Source organism: Tenrec ecaudatus, chromosome 12 (assembly GCF_050624435.1).
Source record: "Tenrec ecaudatus isolate mTenEca1 chromosome 12, mTenEca1.hap1, whole genome shotgun sequence".
Taxonomy (NCBI): Eukaryota; Metazoa; Chordata; class Mammalia; order Afrosoricida; family Tenrecidae; genus Tenrec; species Tenrec ecaudatus.
The window spans coordinates 103499224-103511562 of record NC_134541.1 but is presented as its reverse complement, the minus strand read 5'-3'; positions in this window follow the sequence as shown (position 1 = coordinate 103511562).

Sequence of the window (12339 nt, the reverse complement as noted above, 5' to 3'; positions counted from 1 at the left end):
AAAGCAGACTCCTTCCAGAAATAGATAAGCAGGCTCCCAGTGCCTGGGGTGGCCTTGAATGTCTAATGTTTGGGTTAGCAGTAACCCCCTTTCTGCACCGCCCAGGGGACTCCAGCGCTCAATTTAGGGAGTGGCTCCCGCCGTGGAAGAGAATTGGATTGCGACGCGACTCGAGGGATCCTCGAGGGAGATCTGATTTCCAGAGTTCTTGGGACTGGGCCTGCGGCCACTAACGTGGCCCGGAGCAGCTCAGGACGCCTCCCTTTGCTCTCCATCCGCGCACAGGCGCGCCCTTCCGTCACTCTTAAAACCCCAAGTCCACGGGGCGGTCCATTGGCCGTGGTTCCTTGCTGCACCCTCGTGCTATGGAACCCAACACAAGCCGCCTCCGGTCCCGAACCCTCCTCCGTCCTGAGGCTGCTCCCGATGACGCACAGCCTTTCCCCATCGGTCCCTCCGCGCACCCAGTCCACGTCCCCGGAACCCACGCCTTCCCCACTGGCGGGAAAACCCGTTGGAAGACGGGCTTTCCAAAAAGCACCACACGTACCTGGGCGTATTCTGGCCTTCTTTCGGGGATGCTCCCCGTCCAGCCTCAGGGCCTGCGCGCTGGTGCAGGGGGCGTTCGCCTCTGGGGGCACCGGGAGGCTCCGGCGGCGTTTCCGCCTCGGGGTGCACTTGTGGGTCTTGCTTTTCCCCATGGAGGCAAAGCTCCGGGAGCGAGCAGGCTGCCGGGGCCTCGGAGGCCAAGGGAGTCCAGGCTCTTGCCACTGCCACGCAGTTTCTATTCCCTCTCAGGGAGGGTGTGAAGGCTGCAATCGTAGCCCGATTTGCATAATCTAAAGGCTGGCTTAGGTGTGGCTGCCGCACAATGGGGTGGGCTCACCTGAAGGGTTTCTGGGTGTGATTCGGGAGTTTTTAAGTACTTAGAAAAATCCCTCATGGAAGGGACGCTTTACTTCCCCTGCACGCATTTGGGAAAAACACGAACAGAAAAAGCAAACACTCCCCACCCCCACCCCCATTACAACAACAGAAAACAATACCCCCATTAAGTGACTGCCCCTTAAGCGTGTACATTTCGTTTGACTAATTCTTGCGCTTGAAGGGTTAAACCTTCAAGGACTAAACGTGCTTGGGCCACAAGCCTGGAGGTAAACACCACATCCAATCCGCTCTAGCTATAAACACTTAGCCTGCAAGTCCATTCCAATTGAGCGGGAAACCTCTGGGGCAGCCCGGCACCCCAAACCCAAAGGCTCCGCCATCTAGTCCATTCTGACTCACAGTGACCCTGTATAGAAAGTCTCTGGGTCTGTCCTTTACGAGAGCAGGCTGCCTCATGCGTGCTGAGGGACAGAGTAGACGTGCGGTGATCTTTATGGGAAGGAACTCGGGTGGTGCAGCGGGTAAAGTGGTGCACTGCTAGCCAAAAAGTTGGGGGTTCAACTCCACCAGCCACGCTTCAGACAAAAGATGAGGCCGTCAGCTTCCATAAAGTTGTGTAGTCTGGGAAACCATGTGGAGCAGTTTTACTTTGTCCTATAAGGCTGCCGCAAACAAAACTAAACTGAAAAAAAGAAGAGATTACTGCCACTCGTGGCAACCCGATCCAACTGCAGTTGTAGCTTCGGAGGCTGGGCATCAAAGGCCGTGGCGTTAACCTTCTCCAGAGGAACGTGGATAGCTGAATGCTTTACCCCTGAGCTATAGCCTGAGACAAAACCAGAAGTTACAAAAGGAAACAAGAAATACTCATTTAATAACCCCAAAAAATCATCCAAACCAGAAGCCAAGCTCACTGCCATTAAGTTGACTGGGACTCATCACAACCCTAAAGGACAGGGTAGTGCTGCCCCTCTGGGTTTCCTCTAACTCTTTATAGGAGAAGAAAGCCCAGTCTTTCGCCCACAGAACGGCTGGGGGTTTCAAACCACTGACCTTGCCACTAGCAACCCAGCCTGAACTACGATTCCACCAGGGTTCCCCTAATCACTGTATTAGTTTTAATATACCAGGGGATTCCCCCCTAAAACACTGAATTTTTTTTCAAACTCATCTATTTGGATGGCTGCCAGCACCTCCCGCATTTTTTTTGTCACCTCTTCTACATCATCCAATCTCTGTCCTTTCGTGTCCCCCTGCATTTGAGGAAACACAAAGCAGTCGAGTGGAGGGAGGTCAGGTAAGTAAGGTGCAAGGGGCAAGAGAGGCATGCTGGCTTTTGCCAAAAACTGGTGCACCAAGATGGCTGTGTGAGTAGGTGCATTGTCCTGGTGGCAAAACCAGTGTCCCATCTGCCACAAATCAGGCCTTTATTGTCTCACACTGTTACACACTCTTTTCAGAACCTCTAAATAGAAAGTTTGATGAACAGTCTAACCTGGTGGAACGAACTCCAAATGCACTACAAGTCAACATTTTCCTCTACTGAGGAAGTTCAGGACGCCGAGACGGAGGTTTGTCATCACTTGACCTTTTTTGAAAGGAAACCACTTGTACATTTGAGTTTCTCCCATAGTGCTGTCCTTGTAAACTGTGTTCAACATCACAACAGATTCTGCAGCATTTTCCCCCAAAGTAGGAAACAAAATTTCACAGCTGCACACTATTCTCTTAAATCAGCCATCACACAAAAAAGCGAGGTTCCAGTGAAACTGCTTTTAGGAAAAAAATTCACTGTGACCAGAGAGAATCTTCCCAGGGGACGCCACTGGGTGCACTAACTCGGAGTGAGTTGCTAGATGCTCTTATAGCAGGGGGAAATAAGTACTTCACGAAAGCTCTGCTCCACCCCAGTGCAATCGCATTTTAAGGGGGGGGGGTACCTCCTCATATTAGTTCACCGTTTGTCACATTATGCAGGTTCTTCGCACTGTTAAAGGAAAGAAAGCATAGTTTGTCTGCCACACTGAACAATATCACTGCTTGCTTCACACCACCACCCACTAATGTGAAGTGACCAGATAGGTTTTCCTGAGCACCACCACATTTATGCCAACTCATCGTGACCTGACGTGACTCGAGAGAACCACTGCTGTCGAAAAACCAGCAGATCGTGAGGGAGGGAGGGGGAAGAAATGAGCTGATATCAGGGGCTCAAGTGGGAAGAGAATGCTTTGAAAATGATGATGGCAGCATATGTGCAAACGTGCTTGATGCACTGGATGAATGTATAGATTGTGATAAGAGCTGTATGAGCCCCCAATAAAAATAAGAAAAACAACCCAAAATCAAAACCAGAAAAACCCCAGCAGATCAAACCAACGTAGCAGCTCCATAGGAGCGTGTTGAGACTCTCTGCTCCCTAAAAGAAGACAAAGTCCCAGAGCCCTAAATTGGATGCTATGAACTGAATCTTCTTGATCTCAGTGGGTCCTGTGGAATCTTCATGGAAGTAGGTCACGGGGAGGGGGGGGGGTCCAGACTCCCCACCCTTCCCATTGGCAGACAAGCACTTAGCCTGGTAGCCACCAGGGCTCTTAGAAGTCCTTAGTGTGAACTGTTTTATGGGTGTTTAAGAATATTTTGAGAGCAAGATAAGGCTTTCTACTCCAGGAAGGAGTCACACTCTTGGAAACCCCCAGGGGCTGTTCTCCCCTGTCCTATAGGGTCTCTCTGCATCTGGACTGACCCGAGGACAGTGAGCTTGAGTGTAGGAATGTTTTGGACTCTTGGGAGTAATGTAAATGGTTTACTGACTCAGCAGCCAACTCAGAGGTCATGGTGTGAGTGCACCACAAACGATGGATCAGCAATCAAGCCATCCTGAAAGTTAAGAGATGAAATGACTCATTGCTGGGGTCAGTCTGCAGGAAGCCTAACTGCTGATGGTTATAGAAAGCCTTGTCTGTCTGAGAGAGCAGGGGCGAAGGGCGTAGGCTCCAGAGGGAGACAGCTCTAGTCTGGATTCCGATTCTTGCCTCGGTTATTGGTAGGCTTTGTGAGGTCTGAGAAATACCAGCCCCAGCCCATCGCTGTCACTGGCCATACCTTTCCTCAGTGTGCCTCCCTCTGATCCCTTCAAGGGGCTTTTGGTGAAGTGGAGGGCCTGGTCCAGAAGAACTGCTTAGTAAAGGGTAGCCCTTCTCTCTAGAGGAGCCCTGGTGGTACAGTGGGTACATGTTTGGCTGCTAACTGCCAGGTCAGCACTTCAAAAGCACTAGCAGCTCGGTGGAGGGAAAGATGAGGCTTTCTGCTCCCACAAATAGCTTTAGTTTCTTTATCAAAAAAGTGAAAAGGCTTGAAGGTAAACAAGCGGCCTCCTAGCTCAGAAGCAACAAAGCCCACATGGAAGAAGCACACCAGCCTGTGTGATCACGAGATGCTGAAAGAATCCGTTTTCAGGTATCAGAGAATAAAAAATCATATCATTGGGTGCTCACCTCCCTGATAAGATCACTGAAGACAAATGGGTGCATAAGCAAATGTGGCAAAGAAAGCTGATGGTGCCCAACTATCAAAAGATATAGTGTCTGGGGTCTTAAAGGCATGAAGTTAAACAAGTGGCCATCTAGCTCAGAAGCAACAAAGCCCACATAGAAGAAGCACAGCAGCCTGTATGATCACAAGATGTTGAAGGGATCAGGTATCATGTATCATCAGAACAACAAAAAAAATCATATCATTGTGAATGAGGGGGAGTGCGAACTGAGGACCCAAAGCCCAGCTGTAGGCAATTGGACATCCCCTTACAGAAGGATCTGGGGAGGAGATGAGCCAGTCAGGGTGCAGTGTAGCAACGATGAAACATACAACTTTCCTCTAGTTCCTAAATACTTCCTCCCCACCACTATCATGATCCCAATTCTACCTTACAAATCTGGCTAGACCAGAAGATGTACACTGGTACAGATAGAAACTGGAAGCACAGGGAATCCAGGGTGGATGATCCCTTCAGGACCAGTGATGTGAGTGGCAATACCGGGAGGGTAAAGGGAGGGTGGGTTGGAAAGGGGGAACCGATTACAAGGATCTACATATAACCTCCCTGAGGGATGGACAACAAAGTGGGTGAAGGGAGATGTCGGAAAGTGCAAGATATGACAATAATTTATAAATTATCAAGGATTCAAGAAGGAGGGGTTGCTGGGAAGGAGGAAAAATGAGGAGCTGATGCTAGGGACATAAGTGGAGAGCAAATGTTTTGAGAATGATGATGGCAACAAATGTGCAAATGTGCTTGACACAATAGATGGATGTATGGATTGTGCTAAGAGTTGCACAAGCCCCCAATAAAATGATTTTTGTTAAAAAAGAGTAAAAAGAAAGCCCATCACTGGGAAAAAAAAATCTTTAGCAATGACATACCCAACAAGGGATGAATTCCGAAAATCTACAGAATTCTGCAACACCTCAATAAGAAAAAAATAATAATCGAACTAAAAGTGGACCAAAGACAAATAGTTTACAAAAAATGACACTCAGATGACTAACGCTCAGAAATGAAAAAATGTTCACGATCACTAGCCATCTGGGAGATGCAAATCAAAACGGCATATAACCCACAGAAGTAAGAGACCGAACAGAAACAGACGCATGCTCTCCCCGTTCATCAAAGCACAGTATACAAGAGCAAGAAACTGCAAACAGTCCAAATGCCCACCAGTCGAAGAACGGATAAAGACATGTTGCTATGTATGCACTGTGGAACACTGGGCATCTCTAAAAAACTGTGATGAAACCGCAAAACACATGACATGGATGGACCTGGAAACCATTGTGCTGAGTGAAGTTTGGTGAGAACAAATATTGTAGAGGCTGCTAGTGTAAGATTAAACAGCGAGATCAAGGCAGGCCTCAGTTCTCAGGTCATGAAATCTTCCAATCTGACCTCCCAAGCAACAAGGTGGGCTGCCTGCCTGGTGCTCACAGTTCATACATCACCTGCTCATTTGCACTTCCACACTTGGGCTTCACCTCATCTGGGGTCAGATTTTCATTTTGGGGGGAAGGGTGAGACACCAATCACTTCCTGCCATAAGACATTGTTCTACGGTAACCCCAAATCAAAAGACACTTCCTCAAGGGCACCTAGTGAAACTCAATGGAAACTCAAATGGAGGGGGGGACAGACATGTCTGTCATGGAGAAAGTGATGGTGGGTAAACTAGGTAGAGCAACCTACTATGGGGAGATGCACGTACCATTACTTAAATAGACCCCCAAGGGTAGCATATGCCCCATAACACACTCCTAAGGGGGCACTTTTGACGTAGATTCTATCCAGCCTTTGGTGGCCCACGCCACAAACTATGGACAACCAGGGCTTCTCGAGGTGCACAACATCTTCCGTAAACCACTGATTCGGAAAGTCCACCGAGCTAACTGGACTTTACCTTCAACACCCCTGTAACAGATTAAAGGAACTAAATTACTCCCTGAATTTAAGGCTGAAACACCCTAGTGCAGCGGTCTCAACCTGTGGGTTGAGACCCCTTTGACCCTTTCACAGGGGTTGCCTGGTTCATAACAGTGGCAAAATCGCAGTTATGGAGTAGCCACAAAAATAATTTTATGGTTGGGGGTGACCACACATGAGGGACTGTATGAAAGGGCTGAGAACCGCTGGCCTGGAGTGAAGAGAAGCAGGTGGCCACTATGCCAAGATTACCGATTTGGAAGTCGTTAGACTTTAGTTCCACTCTTCTGCTTTGTGGGTGCCCAATAAATGGCAACTAAGACTGCCATATATTTTCTCTTTTCATATTCTCTTTGTCTTTTGATGGCATGTCTTAGTCTAGCAAGCATAGTTCTGCCTTTGTAAATGAGCCCTAGTGAAAGTTTTGCCCCATCTCAATAGTGTCCAGTCACTTACGTGTTTAATCTGTATAAGTCAACAATCTATGAATTTTAGTCTAAAAAGCTGTCCCATACATGGATCCTTTCTTTTTAAAAAAAGTGTTTCATTGGCACTTCATCCCCATGTCATACAATTAAATAATCCAGTCATCTAAAAGAGAACTTACGATCATCACCACTGTGGTAGTTACATAATCTGTGGACAATTTGAGATTTAAGAGTGAAGGGATGGAGTTTAGCCTGTCAATCACCAGCTTGAGGACTTCATTTGGAGGCACTATGGAGATAAATAGCTCGCTGGAGGCAGGACACACTCCCCGTGAGACATTCCTGTTGAGAAGACACATGGAGCTACGTGGAGATTCCTGCCAGGACTGAGATGCTCCCACTACCACTGGATCCACAAGACTTTCCACCCACTGGCCTGTGATCTTCCTGCATACGGTGTCATTGCATGTGCTGTGTGAGTCTGAAGAGGAATTTATAGATTGATATCAGACATATGAGCTAATATCTGACTTGATCTGGACTGCGATGCAATGTTTTCTCAATATTCAATCGCTCTTGAATATGAAGCTCTTTCTTATACACGTATGAGTATCTATGAATTTGTTTCTCTAGTCTACAAAGACTAACACACCCCAATCAATTCTAGAACATGTTCTTCTTCCATGCAATCATTAGTATTCATATAATTATTCTTCTTTAATTGAGGCAGAAGTACACACAACAAAACATTCTCCCGTCCAACGACTTCTACGTGTCTAATTCAGTGCCATCAATTGTACCCTCCGTGTTGTACAACCATTGCTGATTTCTCTGTCCAGATTATTCTGCCACCATCGGCATAAACTCAATGCCCCCTAAGCCACATGTACGCTTTCCTTATCTAAACAGTATATGAAATTCTATGTTGTTGTTGTTCTCAGGTGCCACCAAGAGTTCTCCCATAGCTACCCCAAGCCCAGCCGGACAAAACACTGCCCCGTCGGAGAATGTCCTCACAGTTGTTCCTGTGCCTGCCCTTGCTGCAGTCACGGCGTCAGTCCACTGCATCAAGGAGCTTCCTCTCTTTGCTGCCCCACCACTTTACTAAGCTGATGTCCTTCTCCACGTCCCTCTGGACAATATGTCCCAAGGATGGAAGACAAAGTCTTGCCATCCTTGCCTCTAAGGAGCACTCTGACCTTGCTTCTTCCAAGGGAGCTAGGCTTTTCCTTGCAGCAGCCGTGGCACTTTCAGTATTCTTCACGAGCACAATTCAGATGCACCGACTTTTCTTCGGTCCTCCCTATTCAGTGTCCAACGTTCAAGTGCATCTGAGGCAATGGACAAATACCATGGCTTAGGTCAGGCATACCTTAGTACTCAAAGTAACATCCTTGCTTTTTCAAAATTTTTAAAAATTTATTTTTAATCATTTTATTGGGGGCTCGTAAGCTGTTGTCATAATCCATCCATCCATCCATTGGGACATGCCCATTTGTACATTTGTTGCCATCATCATCTTCAAAACATTTTCTTTCACTGGAGCCCTTGGTATGAGCTCCTCATTTCCCACCTTCCCTCCGTCATGAACCTTTGATAATTTTGCATTCCAATGGACAGTAACAATCGATACATGTTGATTGCATGTTTAATCAATTTCAAGCCAGCGGTGTTGGCAGAATTCTTGAGTTTCTGCATCACTAGCTTCAGTGGTCAGTCAGTGCACACATTTAAATAATAGTTGTATTAACTGGGTTTCCTCGTCTGCAGGTAAATAGTATCCTATCCCAGACAGGATTGTACTTCAAGACAGATCTTTTAATGAATTTTTTGAGTATGATGCGATCTCATTCCTCTTGAAGCCCTCATCCCCGCATAGTAACCATATGATTTTATGATTCAAAATGCCCGATGTCAGTCCATTTCAGCTCACCAATACCAAGAGAATATCTATCATTACAGATATTACGTCTATAATATATGTCACGTCTATTATAGGTTCCATTTAATTTTTTATGATTTCCAATTTTCCTAGATTCATACTACATTCATCCCAAGTTCCAATGATTAATTAATGTTTGCAGGATTTTTCCTCTCATTTTGAGTTGTACTGTGTCAGCAAATGAAGGCCATGGCGGCTGTACTCCAGAGGTTTTACAGCCATGTCATTTTGATCGACTCTCCTTTGAGAAGACAGCTCTTCCTCAGTCGTATGTTGAGTTCTTTCTGACCCCAGGGACTCATCTTCTGAGACTCTCTCTGACGACAACGACGACGATGTGCTACGTGTCTCAGGAGCTTTTCAGTATCTGACAATGTTTTGATGCTATCCGTAGGTTTGCAGTGGCTAATCCCGCTGAAGCAGACAGCCTATCTTTCTTCGTTCTTATTCTGCAAGCTCTGTTAAACCTGTTCCCTTTGGGCGACCCAGACGGTGCTTGAAATACCAGTGTCACTGCTGCTAGAATGACAGCAACACACCAGCCACTGCAGTCGGACACACTGGCGGGCAAGCAGTGCAGGTGATGGAAATTGTCCGAGACCAGACTACGGTAGTGATCGTAACACACAAGCATTGGCTGGCACACTTAAAGTGAATGAACTTGGGGTCATGTCAATTATAAGCTAATAAACTAGACAATAGAAAGAAAATGCTTCCAATAGGCTGGTAGCCTGCCTAAATGCAAGGTCGATGGTACAAACCCAGTAGCCACTCCTTAGGCCTGATCTCTCCCGGCAACATGTCCAAAGTCCGTGAGATGAAGTCTAGCCACCGTCCCTTTTAAGGAGCAGCCTAGCTGTATTTCTTCCAAGACAGATTTATGGGTTGCCAGGCAGTAACTTTGGATGGAAATAGAAAGCTCCATATTTCTCCCAGAGGATTACCTCAAGTAGACCAAGCAAGACAAAACTCACTGTGTCATCAGCTGGTGCTGACTCAGGAACCCTGTGGATCTCTGAGAGTGTAGCTCACTCTCTCTCTTTTGCAATCATTGGAATTTTATTTGTTGTTTTGAGCTCAGTACAGAAACATCATGAGCAATTTGTACACAGTTCTTAATGTGCGTACCAAAATCCTCAAGTGGCGTGTAGATATAGTTCATTTCTAAATTCCAGTGACTTCCCAGCTTTAAATTCGGAGGCAATATTTTAAAAATAATTTATCAAGTATCATTATCTTTAAATGTTGGTAAGCTGTAACAGCATAAGTCTCACTAATTCACAATTTAATTCACACACACACTGCACACTCAGATGTTCAAACCTTCACGGCGTGTAACAAAGTCATCAGGAAAACTGGACTCTCATGGCCAAAGGGGTTACAGGATGCACACCGTGCTGACAAGAAAGCCAAGGTGACAGAATGGTTTTCAGACACAATTCTATTAAAACAACAACAACATGGAAATGAACATGTAAATATTCTAGTCATACAAATGCATGACAGTGACCCCAAATTGCCATTAAAGTATGTTTTGTATTAGGGATACAAACCCCCCCCCATCCCATGAAATGTGACCTTGACACCCAAGACGGTCAACTCTTCCCACAATTCAACATCCCACTATTTTCTAATTATACCAAAAGAAACGAACAAATAAACAACCAAAAATTATTACATTTCTTTTTTTTAAAAAAAGCATTTATACTTTTAAAAAATGGGGCAAAATGGGATTTCCTCCTTCTTAAAAATATTTCTAAAGCTACTAAAAAACTTGCATTTACAAAATAGTTGATAAAATTATTGCTCTGGATTGGACCAGAAGGGAGGTAACAGGGCCCACTGATAAGACACGGTAAATGAGCATTCATCAGACTTGGCTTCTTTTTCCACCGCCTTTCTCCATTTTCGGCAGGTAAACCATCTCCACTTTCTGGGTCAGCTCCTGCAGCCTGCTTCCCTTTGCTCCCCCTTTCCCTTTGGCTTGCACTTATTTTTGGTCTGAAGGTTTATCCTTTCCCGCTACCTTTTTTGGCTTCCTCTCCACCTTTTCAGGCACGGGTTTCACTGACAACCGTGCTGATCTCTTCTTGGGCTCCTGAGTCTCTTGGCTGTGGGGAGGATGCTTGTTGGATGTCTGTGGACCCAGGGGCACCCAGAGCTTTCTGGAAGCTGCGTTGCCTGGCGACTGCTGCTCTACCCACGCCCGAGCTGCTAGGCCCTGTGGCAGGGGGGCGAGACAGTAATGCTTTATGGGAATAGAATGCATCATCCTTCTCCTGTCGAGCAGCTAGTGGTTTTGAACTTGTAACTCACTACCCCACCCGGACTCTTGGAACCCAAACTCACTGTCTTGAGTTGATTCTGACTCATAGCGACCCGACAGAAGCAGCAGCAGTGCGTTTGAAGTACAGCCAGAATGCTCCTTAGAAGAGAGGACGGTGCGACTTGACCTCACGTACTTTGCACATGTCATCAGGAGAGACCAGTCCCTGGAGAAGGACATCCTGCTTGGTAAAGTGGAGGGGCAGCAAAGAAGAGGAAGGTTCCGGAGAAGGTGGATTGACACGGTGGCTGCAATGATGGGCTGAAACCTAAGAACAATTGTGAGACTCTCTCAAGACCAGGGTCACTGTGAGTCAGACGCGACTCAATGACACCTAACAACAGGTACGCCACTGAGTGTGTCTTGGTGGTATAGTCGGTTAGGCGTTGGGCTGCTGACCACAAGGTGGGTGGTTCAAGCCCCGCATGAGCTTTCTGATCCCATTAAGGTTTCAGCATCAGAAAAGCACAGGGCAGTTCTCTGCCTGGAGGGTCCCTGTGAATCAGCGGCTTGCTGCCAGTGAGTAAGGTTAGCGGTCAAGGGCTTAGTCTCGTGCCCCCTGGGTGCCTTCCTGGCTGGATACCGAGCTGTCCAAGCGGCTGCAGGTCCTCTGCTAACAGGCAGGCAGGCAGACACGTGCACCACACCTCGATGTCAAACGGCTCCAAGATCGGACTTTCCACTATTCAAACAACAAAGTTGGGAAGGAAAAAAAACTCTGCTCAGTGTTCATACATAACTCTGTTCGGTCGTCGAACCAGAAATCCGACTTGAAAAATCCCTGTACCAGCTGAGGGTGAGTCACACGGTGCCTTTGGCCTTGGGCTGGGAGGGTGGGGGGCGGCGGCACTAATGTCTGCTCTCGGGCTTGTGTTTTTGTGTTAAAATATTGTCCCTGTGCTCTTTTTGCGCTTTATTTACACCAAAGCATCGTAGCCACGGCTCCGAGGAGTGTGAGCGACCGTGGCAGTGAGGCTAAGAGGGAAACTGCGAGAATCACCAGAGCGTGGAAGAAAGACATCGTTGGGAAATTTGAGTCAGGTCTCGGCTTGTCTGAGTTGGCGGTTGAATTCAACATGGCTAAGTCGACATTATCAACATTTTTGAAAAGAAGAATGTGACCACAGCAGCTCATGCGGCGTGAGGTACGAAATTGTCAACCACGAAACAAAACATCCAGACCACCGAGGAGGTTGAAAAGCGACTGCTCACTTGGCTGAGTCAGAAACAACTGGTGGCGATAGTGTGTCCGCGACGATGACGGGCCAGAAGGCTCCGAGCC